Source organism: Podarcis tiliguerta (assembly GCF_965153285.1).
Source record: "Podarcis tiliguerta genome assembly, chromosome: 8".
Taxonomy (NCBI): domain Eukaryota; kingdom Metazoa; phylum Chordata; class Lepidosauria; order Squamata; family Lacertidae; genus Podarcis; species Podarcis tiliguerta.
The window spans coordinates 9,181,446-9,195,541 of NC_139541.1; the positions used below are offsets into that span (position 1 = coordinate 9,181,446).

The window sequence follows — 14,096 nt, forward strand, 5'->3', positions numbered from 1 at the left end:
CAATGTTCTGCCTTCAGACTCCCGCAAAGGTCAAGCCAGAGTTGTGCTGACAAGCGATTAATTCCCCCTCCTCCCCACCACAGCCAACGAGAGCCTTGCCGTTGAAGGAGACTGACACAAGCTCGCCTCTAAAAAGTGCAGGATCGCCTTGGGCGGACACACCAGCTTCTTCTCTGGCTCCAGAGACTTCAGATTAAGTATGCTCCTATGATGGCGTCAGCCAGGGGGTGGAAAGGCACCTTATTATCTTCTGTTTGCAATATAATTCTTACAAACATGAACATACCAGAAACTGCAAGCATTTTTACAAAGGAGCCAAACTGTTTGGGCTGTTTCTGTGCCACCATCAATATTCCACCCCCCCCCAATAATATTTTTTAAGTTTCCAACAAATTAAACACAACATTGCAAAAAATCAAAAAAGAAAAAACATACAATACAATACAAGACAATACATAATAAAAAAACAAACATAATAAAACAAACAAACAAAACAAAACAAAAACCATTTAAAATTTCAATTTCAACATCTTAACTTTCTTTCCCTTATTTCCTCGACCACCTCACACCTCCCTTTTCATATTCCACTTCTATTAATTGTTTCAGCAATTCCTTTCCATCTTCCTCTGTTTTCTATCCTATAATTGTCTTAACACATTCTAACCAAATTTTTACCTTTAACGCTCAATTAATCTATTTATACTTAATTCCACTTCCTGTCCATCTTCCCCTGTTTTCTATCCTATAATTATCTTAACACATTTTAACCTTATTTTCCTTTAATACTCTATTAATCAATTTATACTTAACTCCTTATAACATTTCTACTGAAGCCATATAATTTCATTCCAACGTTCTTCTAACATTCATTAATTTTACAATATTTCTATAAATATTCTTTAAACTTTTCCCAGTCTTCTTCCACCAACTCTTCTCCCTGGTCTCGGATCTTGCCAGTCCTGTGCCACCATCAATATGTGCAAGGCAGGGACTGATGCATTTCTATGTCAAAGAACAGAGGCACACTATCTTTTCTTTCCTTTTAACATGATTTTTATTAAGTTTTCCATATATCATTACATTTCCATATCAAAAACCAAAAGTCCATAACTTAAGACATTGCTTAAATAGAGCATTGACCTCCTTCCCTCCCTCTAACTGACTTCCACAGAACTTTACCAATTTCTCACATTTCTATATCCACTTTTTTACCTTATATCAATCTTTTAACGGGACGCGGGTGGCGCTGTGGGTTAAAGCCTCAGTGCCTAGGGCTTGCCGATCGAAAGGTCGGCGGTTCGAATCCCTGCGGCGGGGTGCGCTCCCGCTGTTCGGTCCCAGCGCCTGCCAACCTAGCAGTTCGAAAGCACTCCTGGGTGCAAGTAGATAAATAGGGACCGCTTACTAGCGGGAAGGTAAACGGCGTTTCCGTGTGCGGCTCTGGCTCGCCAGAGCAGCGATGTCACGCTGGCCACGTGACCCGGAAGTGTCTTCGGACAGCGCTGGCCCCCGGCCTCTTGAGTGAGATGGGAGCACAACCCTAGAGTCTGTCAAGACTGGCCCCTACAGGCAGGGGTACCTTTACCTTTTTAATCTTTTAACATTCACCTTCTTATATGTAAATCAGCTCCTTGTTTTCCCATTACCAAACATTTCAACTCAAACCTACAAAGGTTTTCAACTGTTTACAATTTTCTTTCATAGGTAAAGGTAAAGGGACCCCTGAACATTAGGTCAAGTCATGACCGACTCTGGGGTGGCGGCGCTCATCTCGCTTTACTGGCCGAGGGAGCTGGCGTACAGCTTCTGGGTCATGTGGCCAGCGTGACTAAGCCGCTTCTGGCGAACCAGAGCAGCGCACGGAAACACCATTTACCTTCCCGCCGGAGCAGTACCTATTTATTTGCTTGCACTTTGACATGCTTTCAAACTGCTAGGTTGGCAGGAGCAGGGACCGAGCAACGGGAGCTCACCCCGTCGCGGGGATTCGAACCGCTGACCTTCTGATCGGCAAGTCCTAGGCTCTGTGGTTTAACCCACAGCGCCACCCGCGTCCCCTTTCATAGAAAGTATAAATTATACTTTCATAGAAAGTATAAATTTGCTCCAGTCCTTTTGAAACAGTTCATCACGCCGATTCTGGATCTTCCCCATCAGCTTTGCCAACTCCACATATTCAACCATCTTTACCTGCCAATCTGCCAATGTAGGAAGTTCTGAGCAGAGACACACTATCAATAGTAGAGTTGGAAGGGACCACGAGGGTCATCTAGTCCAACCCCCTGTTGTGCAGGAATCACAGCTACGATATCCCCGATGGATGGCCATCGACTCTCTGATTAAAAACCTCCAACGAAGGAGAGCCCACCACCTTCCAGGCTAGTCCTTTCCCATGTCGAACAGGTCTTACTCTCAGAAAATGCTTCCTAAAGTTTAGTTTGAATCTCCTTTTTTGTCATTTGAATCCATTGGTTCGGGTCCCAAAGCAGCAAAAAACCAAACTGGCTCCATCTTCCATGTGGCAACCCTTCCGATATTTGAAGATGCCTCTCCTATCGCCTCTCAGTCTCCTCTTCTCCAGGAAAAACATCCCAAACTCCCTCAACCATTCCTTGTAGGTGGCTGAAGGAAATGGAGTTGTCATACTGGAACCTAATGAAATTTATTGGCAGTAGGTCCAGAACAGGGGACACGGGTGGCGCTGTGGGCTAAACCCCAGAGCCTAGGGCTTGCCGATCAGAAGGTTGGCGGTTCGAATCCCCGTGACGGGGTGAGCTCTCGTTGTTCAGTCCTAGCAGTTCAAAAGCACGTCAAAGTACAAGTAGATAAATAGGTACCGCTCCGGTGGGAAGGTAAACGGCGTTTCAATGCACTGCTCTGGTTTGCCAGAAGCGGCTTTGTCATGCTGGCCACATGACCCGGAAGCTGTATGCCGGCTCCCTCGGCCAGTAAAGCGAGATTAGTGTGCAACCCCGGAGTCATCCACGACTGGATCTAAGGGGTACCTTTACCTTTCGGTCCAGAACAAACAAACAAAAGATGTTTATCTGTGCATTGCTTTTATCAACCACTGCTCCTTCCAAAGGAGGCTGAGGTGTTTTATGGCAAAGATAAAACAACAAAGCCCACCAGTAAATAAAATACATGCAAAAACTTTTTAAAAAAAAAATCCATAAAATATCAGAACAATTAGAAACACAGAAACACATGCTATTGTTAGGCATTGGAAAACTGTAGCTGCCTGTCTTGCACTCAGAAGAAACTTGGTTCAATCCTGGCATCTCCCTGTCTGGGGGTTGGAATACCCTCAGCATTCGAAATTTGCCAGGCAACACATTCTGTAGAATTCTATCCATTATATATCTGTGCAATCAGAATGCATTTCAGGAACTGAAAAGTCGTATTGAAAAATACGACCCTCGAGCCGTCTGGCCCAAAAATCGTAACTCGGCATTCCTTTTTCTGGACTGTAACCCTGGTTTCGGTGACAGCAGCCACGAAATTAAAAGACGCCTGCTTCTTGGGAGAAAAGCAATGACAAACCTAGACAGCATCTTAAAAAGCAGAGACATCACCTTGCCAACAAAGGTCCGTATAGTAAAAGCTATGGTTTGCCCAGTAGTGATGTATGGAAGTGAGAGCTGGACCATAAAGAAGGCTGATCGCCGAAGAATTGATGCTGTTGAATTCTGGTGCTGGAGGAGACTCTTGAGAGTCCCATGGACTGCAAGAAGATCAAACCTATCCATTCTGAAGGAAATCAGCCCTGAGTGCTCACTGGAAGGACAGATCCTGAAGCTGAGGCTCCAATACTTTGGTCACCTCATGAGAAGAGAAAAGACCCTGATGTTGGGAAAGATGGAGGGCACAAGGAGAAGGGGACGACAGAGGACAAGATGGTTGGACAATGTCCTAGAAACTACCAGCATGAGTTTGACCAAACTGCGGGAGGCAGTAGAAGACAGAAGTGCCTGATGTGATCTGGTCCATGGGGTCATGAAGAGTCGGACACAACTAAACGACTAAACAACAAAACCCTGGTTTCAGGAGCCATTTGGTGTCCAGCTCATATACCTGAGTTTCTAACAGGTTTTCAGTGTCAATCTGCTGAAAACCCAATTGGCGTTTGTTCCAATTCAGCAGTCAACAGCTGGTTTTCCCAGGGGACAAGTGGAAGGGTGGGCAAGGCCTCAGTAAACGGCAGCTTCCTGCATTCTATCAAGCCGTAAAGGCCTTGCTAAACAAAAACACCTTCGACTGATCTTTAAATGCAAGGATAGATACCGTTTTCGGGGAAGGGCATACAAGTGTTGAAAATGTCCCTTAACCATATCAAGGTAAAACGTTATCTAGAATGTATGATTTGTTGCTTGAATGGTACACAAAACAATGGTGATTATTTTCATATGTGGTGGACCTGTGACAAGGTGAAAATTTGGGGGGAGTTAATCTATAATGAGCTTAAAAGGATATTTAAGTACACCTTTCCCAAAAGACCGGAGGCTTTCTTGCTCGGTCTAATAGGAAGGGAGATTAAAATAAAAGATCAGAATTTGTTTATGTATGCCACAGCCGCCGCAAGAACTCTACTGGCCCGAAAATGGAAAACACAAGATATACCAACCATCAAGGAGTAGCAGATGAAGATGACAGATTTTGCGGAACTTGCCAAATTGACAGGAAGGGTCTGGGATCATGAGGACCAGAGACACAAGAATAATTGGAGTAAATTTATTGAGTATTTAAAGAGAACTGCAAAAGTTTAAAGACACTAGCAGGACTGGAATAACTTCAGTGTAAAATAGTAGACTGCAAGAAGATCAAACCTCTCCATTCTTAAGGAAATCAGCCCTGAGTGCTCACTGGAAGGACAGATCCTGAAGCTGAGGCTCCAATACTTTGGCCACCTCATGAGAAGACTCCCTGGGAAAGACCCTGATGTTGGGAAAGATGGAGGGCACAAGGAGAAGGGGACGACAGAGGACGAGATGGTTGGACAGTGTTCTCGAAGCTACTAACATGAGTCTGACCAAACTGCAGGAGGCAGTGGAAGACAGGGGTGCCTGGTGTGCTCTGGTCCATGGGGTCACGAACAGTCAGACATGACTAAATGACTAAACAACAAGAAGAATAAAATACGCAATAAGATTGTGATAAATATACCAACTGGAGGGAGGGACAGAGGGAGGGAGGGAGGGAGGGAGGGAAGTCAGGACTCGGCAGAGTCAAAGGGGATATATTGTGATTGTATGGACTGTTGGAAAAAGAATATTTAAAGAAAACAATAAACACTTATATTTTTTAAAAAAAGAAAGTGTGCCTGAACCACAAGTCCTAGGCTGAACCACAAACAAAGACCCCTGCCCACTGCTAATCGCAGGTTCATTTGGCCAGTGTTGTATTTTAATGCCCACAGCAAAAGTCAAGCTGAACTTTTCACTTCCACAGTTCCAGTTGAATGGAGGAGCACTTTCCAAAAGGCTGACTGAGCAAACGGAGAGAGGAAAAGGGCAAGGCAATCATGTGACCCATTAGAGGATCTTTCCAGCCGATGACGATGGATGCACTTTCAAAAATTAACTAGGTGGGGGCGGGGGTGAGAGAAGCCAGGCACCCCAGCGCGGTAGCACATCTGCCCGTTCCAGATATGCAGAACCGGCCATTCCATCTGGAGACTGACATGTGCCACATGTGGATTATTCACTCTGGAAATTGGAATGCATCAAGAAATTACAATCCAAACACGTTAACTCCAAACTGGCTGGGTGCTCTACAACGTCCCTTCTGGCCCCTGAAGAGGTGGGACATTTCTCCAGGATGTTTCTCCAGAATCAAAGAATTTAAAGCCTTGGGAAGGATTGTGGAGGTCAGCCCATCCAAATCCCAAAGGCTTTCAGCACCCCACTTTCAGCAAGTGGCCGTCTGCTTAAATGCCTCCAGTAAGGAGATGCCACCTCCTCCCATTTCCTAAACAACCTGTAGCATTAGAAGAAGAAGAAGAGTTTGGATTTGATATCCCACCTTTCACTCCCTTTAAGGAGTCTCAAAGCGGCTAACATTCTCCTTTCCCTTCCTCCCCCACAACAAACACTCTGTGAGGTGAGTGGGGCTGAGAGACTTCAAAGAAGTGTGACTGGCCCAAGGTCACCCGGCAGCTGCATGTGGAGGAGCAGAGACTCGAACCCGGTTCCCCAGATTACGAGACTACCGCTCTTAACCACTACACCACATTAGCAAGTTTAAGGAATAAAAAATATTCTGATAAAAGAAATGACTTCTTCATGAACTTACTCCCATAGGAAGTGGTGAGAGCCACCAGCCCAGTTGGCTTTAAAAGAAGATCAGGTTATCAACAGCTTCTATGATGGCTATGATCTGCATCCATGGTCCTTCTGAATTCCAGTTGCTGGAAACCAAAGGAGGGGAGTGTGCTTCTGCACTTGGGTCTTGCTTTCGGGCTCCCCACTGCGGCATCTGGTTGACCAATGTGAGAACAGGGTGCTGGATCCAGCACTACACTTAAAAGGTAAAGGTAAAGGGACCCCTGACCACTAGGTCCAGTCGTGGACGATTCTGGGGTTGCGGCGCTCATCTCACATTATTGGCCAAGGGAGCCGGCATACAGCTTCTGGGTCATGTGGCCAGCATGACTAAGCCGCTTCTGGCGAACCAGAGCAGCGCACAGAAACACCGTTTACCTTGCCGCCGGAGTGGTATCTATTTATCTACTTGCACTTTGACGTGCTTTCGAACTGCTAGGTTGGCAGGAGCAGGGACCGAGCAACGGGAGCTCACCCCATCGCGGGGATTCGAACCGCTGACCTTCTGATCGGCAAGTCCTAGGCTCTGTGGTTTAAGCCACAGCGCTACCCTTAAGTTGCTCCTAATTGGACGCCAAAATTGGCTTCCCTACAATTTGCCACTCAATGGTTCCAGTTTTGCCACTCTGGGGCCGCAGAGAGCAAGCCTGTTCCATCTTTGGTGTGGCCAGCAGCCCTGCAGATCCCTAGTGATCAAGACTCCTTTTCACTTCCTCCTATGCAAATTTGGGCTAACTAGCAAACAGCAGTACCCTGGTACTCATTCCCCACATGCAGTTTTGTAACGCCGGTTCACTGAGGAAATGCATGTGTGATGGAAGCACAGAGGAAAACATCCCCACCTGCTTTCTGGTGAAGGGGCTTCGCAAATTCTGCACTGTGTTGCAAAAACAAGTCATGGGCGTGCTGCTGAGAAACTGGCTTGCCATTTGCTCCTCTGCAGCCCAGTTTGCCTTAAGAACATTGGAAGAGCCTACTGGATCCGACCAATGGCCCACACAGTCCAGCATCCCTTTCTCACAGCGGCCAGCCAGCAGCCATCGATAGCCCCCTCCTCCATATAGGTGACAACTCCCTGGGGCCTTGGGTGCCCGTGCACCCACACAGTTCCCCATGAAGAGGCCGGGCACCCACAAATTTCAGTGCCAGGGCCTTGTACCCACAGCCCTGGGCACTCACGCTTGCAGGGCCAAGTTGGCACTCCTGCTCCTCCATGAATTGGCCCAATCCTCTTTTAAAACCATCCATTCATTGCTGCCTCCTGTGGGAGTGAGTTCCACAGTTCAACTGAGTGCTTCGTGAAGAAGTACTTGATTTATTGTTGAATCAATCTGATCGGCGGCATCAGATCCTAAGAATGTGATGGGCATCCAGGTCCAGTGCTCAGCTCTGGGTGAATTTACATTGCTTTAAAAGAACCCAAGCCCCGTGGGTTTGGGTTGGTTTGAAAGCTTGGTCTGAAAGAAATAAAGGGCTCCATTGGGGTACATTGCATACCCATTAATAACTAGGCACACAGACAGTGAGCTTGGTGTGGCCTGGTTATTGATGGGACACAATGAAAGCTAATTCACTGAAGGCATGACAAGATGGGGCAATATAAAGGTAAAGGGACCCCTGACCATTAGGTCCAGTCATGGCCAGCTCTGGGGTTGCGGCGCTCATCTCGCTTTATTGGACGTGGGAGCTGACGTACAGCTTCTGGGTTATGTAGCCAGCATGACTAAACCACTTCTGGCGAACCAGAGCAGCGCACGGAAACGCCGTTTACCTTCCTGCTGGAGCGGTACCTATTTATCTACTTGCACTTTGATGTGCTTTTGAACTGCTAGGTTGGCAGGAGCTGGGACTGAGCAACAGGAGCTCACCCCATCGCGGGGATTCAAACCGCTGACCTTCTGATCGGCAAGCCCTAGGCTCTGTGGTTTAACCCACAGCGCCACCCGCGTCCCGTTCACTGAAAGCATGACAGGATGGGGCAATATACCTCATTATAAATTGAGGACCGATCAGAATTTATTGACACATCCAGTCCCTCCCATTCCTGCTTTATCCTCGCACAGATTCCTCCATTCGCACACACAAGTGACCTTGTGTCATGTAGCATGGCTTGCTTACAGGAGCTTCGCATCCTACAGTTTCCTTTCTGCAGTGTCCCTCACCCCCTGCTTGCTGCTTATTGAAATTGAATGAATGAATGAAAATAAATCAGAGATTTGCCGCACTCAAATCAACAAGGGCAGCCCATTCTTGGCCTCCTGAGCGTGTCTCTTGCAGGGTTCTTTTTTTCTAAAGGGACACACTCCGAAGAATGGTCACACACAGACTAGAAAATGTGCCCTGAAGAACTCTCTCTCTCTCTCTCTGGGAGAAGGCAGCAATGCCAGGATGCCAGGCACGTGACTACCTTTCCACAGCTATGGGCAAAATTCACTGTTGTAATGCACTGCAAGAAAAGACAAGCTCTCTGCTCCAGTCAAACCAGTTGTTCTTCTGCGCCCACATCCCATGCAAGATGTGGTCTGGTCCACCTTTTCCCTTCATCCCTCAATATCCCCAGTCCTAAGTCTTAAGATGATCCGGTTTTTCAGCCATGCCCACTCACCATATAACTTTGATACATCTCTCCGGGAACAAACGCAGCCTCTTAATTTTTATTTTATTTTATTTTTTAAAAAAATTGTTTCCAATGTTTAATTTCCCATTAATTCAGCTGTACTCTACCCATCCCTGTTCCACACACAGAAACACACATGTTAATCAGCCCTGAATATCTAGACCATCTTTGGTTTGTTCCACACCCGACATCACAAACAGCTCCATTACACCCATAAACATGCCTTCCAGTGTGGGGTGAGGGGGCTGGAGATGTACCTCTGACCACCCCCACCCCAATTCTGAGACCAAGAAGTTGTTTATAAGGTCATTAAAGGGCGATTCATCTTCGTCAAGTTGCCTTGAGTGCATCTCACGCATAGCACCGCGCATTCAAGAAATGTTGTCTGAATGGACCCGAGTGCCGACAGAATCCCAAAAGTTAACCTGAAAGACTGACTCGTACCCCCATCAGTACAAAGTCTAAACTGGTACTATGGACCTTTCCCCCCTAGGACCAGAAACCCTTTCCCCAACCCCTTGCAGCAGAAATCAGCATGAGCACTGAGTCCTCTGCAAAAGGTTTTATCTGCCGCCTTTTCCAGAAAAGGATGCTCTGTCATTCCAGGTGCCCATCAAGATCCCATTATCCCACCTGAGGTTTAAAAAGCCTTTGGGAGGACGGGGAGGGGGGTGTTGCAATGACACCTGACAGCCTTACGGCAACCTGCCACCCCACCACCTTTTCCATCTTGGTCTTTTGGAGGGACTTGCAAGAAGCTCCACTGACTCCCAGAGAGAATTTCCTACGAAAAGTGTCACAAGCCAGTGGCGTAGCGTGGGGGGTGCAGGGGGGGCGGCCGCACCAGGCGCAACATCTGGGGGGGCGCGCTCGCACTCTCAGCTCTCTGCCCCTACCTGGTTAGGGGGCGCAAATTACTTGCCTTGCCCCGGGTGCTGACAACCCACGCTATGCCACTGTCACAAGCCCCTTTTGCTTGCCAGGGAAAGGAGAAAAGCAGGTAAAACGAGGTCGCTTCCAAACCACCAGAACTAGCCAGAGAGTGAAACTTTTGCCCATCAAGCCCCTGGCCCGCAACCTTTTTCCTCTGCCTCTGCATGCATCTCAAGGGCCAAAGGTCCCTGAGTCTTTGCCCTGCCGGCAACACACTGGTGTCCACCCTCCTTGGCCCATCTTACCTGAACACCAAAGCCTTCATGGGGTCCTCGGAGGAGGAACATCCATCTTCTCACCAACTCTGGGCTTTCTGCTGAGGAGGCAGCGGTTGCTTGGCTCCCTTGACGGCTAGCATGGAGAAGCTCAGACCACCGAGCGTTCGAATCCAAGTTCTGCCGGCCCAGAGTCTCCTCTTTTTTTGCCTTTCACACCCGGATCACAGGGACACCTTCTCGGTCGACCGGATGCATTTGGCCGGAGCACTGGAGACAGCAACCCTGCTGCCAGATTCGCTTCTGGAAAGATGGTCACGCTGAAAAGACCAGTCACTGCAGAGTTCCCCGGAGCCGCACACTGGCTTCTCTCAGCTGCTCCGCACCCAGAGATCCCTCCTTGCCAGAAAAGATGGTCTTCATCACCGCTGCTGGCTCACCAGCCCAGGAAAGGGAGGTTGGGTTGCTCTCCTGCCTCTGGGGATGCTTCCAGCTCTCGGATGCAGCTCTCAACTGCTGCGAGGTGATTTGCTGGGCTCCCTTATTTAACATCTCTATCTGGCAGCCTCTCTCATTTCTTCTCCCTCCCTCCCTCTCTCTTGCTGCTGCCGCTGCCACCGTCTTTGCCAGAGCCACAGAGCTGCGTTCTATTTGCAGGCCTCTAGCACTGCCTACTGCTTAACTCCTTAACTGCCATCTTTCTCACGCTCCCTTGCAGGCAGCGGCTGGCTGGCTCCATGCAACGGGCAGATAGCATTTCTCACTGGCGTCGTTCACGCCGAGAGGCTCCTGATACCCACAAACGGGCTCAAATTGCAAAAGAGGAGACCCCGTTATCTCCCTTGGCTCAAGTCTGCCGAGCCTAAACAGCAGGTTAAATGGGAGCAAAGAAGGAGGCTTTATGGAGGCAGACAGAATAGACTTTCTTGTTTGTGTGTCAAGGTAACCATGGCTGACATTGGGGTTTTGCTTGTTTTTTTCTTCTCAAGGCAAGTCTCTGCCCTTAGGAGGCTACAGTCTAAATTTTGAGGATCAGAGAAAAAGGGAGGTGCCGGAGTTGAGATGGGAAGGTGGTGTGCAAAAGAAGATATCCAGGCTGTGTTTTGGTCATGGTCATTTTTATCTGATTTTTAAAAATTAAAACTTATAACAAAAGCAATTAAAAATCCATATAAAGAGATCGCTCTGAATCTTAAGACTTTCTTTCCATCCCCTCCATGGGTCCTAATGACAATATTTACTGCATATCAATCCGTTATCCACATTTTTAATCTGTCTAAATGGTCCATAGTTTTTGTTACCTTACAAGTGAGATTAAAACCCTGCTAATGTTTTCATCTGCTTACAACGGTCTCCTAAATAAATTATAATTTCCCCCCATTCTTTTTTAAAGTTCTTGTCCTCTTGGTTTGTGAGCTTTCCAGTTAATTTTGCCCTTTCAGCATAGTCCATCAACTTGGTTTGCCATTCTTCCTTGGTTGGGCTTATTTTTTCTTTCCATCTCTGGGCTAATAACATCCGTGTGGCTGTTGTCGCATACAAGAAGTCTTTTCTTTGGAATCTCAGTACCTATAATTCGTAATAAAAAAGCTTTTTTTTTTTTTTGAACATTTTTTTCATTTCATTATGTATCATTTCCCAGAAAGTTTTTGTTACCTTACACATCCACCACATATGATAAAGGGTACCTTCTTTTTCTTTACATTTCCAGCAGGTATTTGTGCTTCTTCTATACATTTTTGCTAACTTAAAGGTAAAGGGGCCCCCTGACCATTAGGTCCAGTCGTGACCAACTCTGGGGTTGCGGTGCTCATCTTGCTTTATTGGCCGAGGGAGCAGGCGTACAGCTTCTGGGTCATAACTAAGCCGCTTCTGGTAAACCAGAGCAGTGCACGGGAACACTGTTTACCTTCCCACTGGAGCGGTACCTATTTATCTACTTGCACTTTTGATGTGCTTTCGAACTGCTAGGTTGGCAGGAGCAGGGACCGAGCAATGGGAGCTCACCCCGTCGCGGGGATTCGAACTGCCGACCTTCTGATTGGCAAGTCCTAGGCTCTGTGGTTTAACCCACAGCGCCACTCGCGTCCCTTTTGCTAACTTACTAGGAGTCAAATACCACCAGTACATCATTTTCATATAAAGATGCAAGATTAAGCCAGAGAGATGCGATTGTGGGGGATATTTCCCTGCTCAATTTGGGGAAAGGCAGGTCCAGGTAGGATGACGAAAGTCTCCTGCCTAAACCACTGCCAGAATAGACAATATTGAGCAAGGTTGACTGACGGTCTGACTCAATATAAGGCAGCTTTCTCTGTTCCTGGTTAAGCTTGCCCTTTATGCAGGACCATGAGGGCTAGAATCTTAATTTACATTTAAGAGGGGTGCCAATATCTCAGTGGTAGGAGCCTTGCAGGCAGAAGGTGCTGGACAGCTCGGTCGGTAGAGCATGTGGCTCTTCATCTTAGGGTTGTGGGTTCGAGTCCCACATGGGGCAATAGATTCCTGCATTGCTCCCGTTGCTTGGTCCCAGCTCCTGCCAACCTAGCAGTTCAAAAGCACCTCAAAGTGCAAGTAGATAAATAGGTACCGCTCCGGCAGGAAGGTAAATGGCATTTCCGTGCGCTGCTCTGGTTTGCCAGAAGCAGCTTAGTCATGCTGGCCACATGACCCAGAAGCTGTACACCGGCTCCCTCGGCCAGTAAAGCGAGATGAGCGTCGCAACCCCAGAGTCGGCCATGACTGGACCTAATGGTCAGGGGTCCCTTTACCTTTACCTTTTATGGCTGTGCCTAAAACGGTTGCCACCTGTATCTGATAGGCGCATCTGATAGGTGTGTGACTGCGCATGTGCGCATCGCGCTGAACCCAAAAGTGACTTGAAAACTTCATTAAAAGGGGCGGAATGAGGGGCAGGGGCAGAAGGGGGTGTTTGCAAGCTTTTTCAATTGTGTTTCAAATATACGCTATTTCACTAAAATGCATTTTGCCTCAGAACATATCTCCCATGTGAATGGGGAGTTGCTGCCTGTATGTAATTTTATTTGACAGGAGAACAACTATGCAAAATTCAGAGAAGTGTCGATTTTGAAGATTGGCTGTGTTTTGCTTTACATTTTGTTTTGGAAAGTGCAGATTAGGTCGGTTTGCATTTAAACATGAACTGAATTGAATTCCCTCTGCTCCTGGTCACACACAAACACAGTCCATTGCTATCCATTTAAATGTAAATGTGTGTATGTATATGTATGTATGTATGTATGTATATATATATATATACACACATATATATACACACACAACCCACAACCAAATCATGGATCTCTGTTATGTCATCCAGTTAGGTGTTTTTTTGGGGGGTTGTTTTCTAAGAAAGAAAAAGAAAGAGTGAAGGTTGGGGTGAGGGGCAATAGTAAAGGTAAAGGGACCCCTGACCATTAGGTCCAGGCATGGCCGGCTCTGGGGTTGTGGCCCTCATCTCGCTTTATTGGCTGAGGGAGCCAGTGTACAGCTTCTGGGTCATGTGGCCAGCATGACTAAGCCACTTCTAGTGAACCAGAGCAGCGCATGGAAACGCCGTTTACCTTCCAGCCGGAGCGGTACCTATTTATCTACTTGCACTTTGACGTGCTTTGGAACTGCTAGGTTGGCAAGAGCAGAGACCGAGCAACGGGAGCTCACCCCGTGGCAGGGATTCAAACCGCCGACCTTCTGATCGGCAAGTACTAGGCTCTGTGGTTTAACCCACAGCGCCACCCGCATCCCTGGAGGGCAATAGTTTGTTTATATATACTGTATACTTCTTGTGCCTTTTGGTCAAAAGTGAGCTTCAGCAAAAGTGACTTCTGTAGAGCAGAGAAACAAAAGCCACCTGAGCTGTTTCTGGACGTATGACTTTCATGCTCAAACAACACTCGCTAATCATCATTATTTTGCTGCCCAGCCTGTTTTCTCATTGATACATTTTCTCCTTTTGCCACACACCTGGATCTGCTGCCCTTGATTCACAAT

General features: G+C 47.3%; 1 protein-coding gene across 1 annotated transcript in view; it reads right to left on the bottom strand.

Moving 5' to 3' along the window:
• WSCD2 (WSC domain containing 2) overlaps nt 1-10,836 on the bottom strand; it is a 78,680-nt gene extending 67,844 nt beyond the window's left edge. The window contains exon 1 of the mRNA XM_083454032.1: nt 10,116-10,836. The gene's annotated coding sequence lies outside the window, so the exon portion shown is untranslated. The remainder of the gene's footprint in view (nt 1-10,115) is intronic.
• Between the last annotated feature and the right edge of the window lie 3,260 nt (nt 10,837-14,096).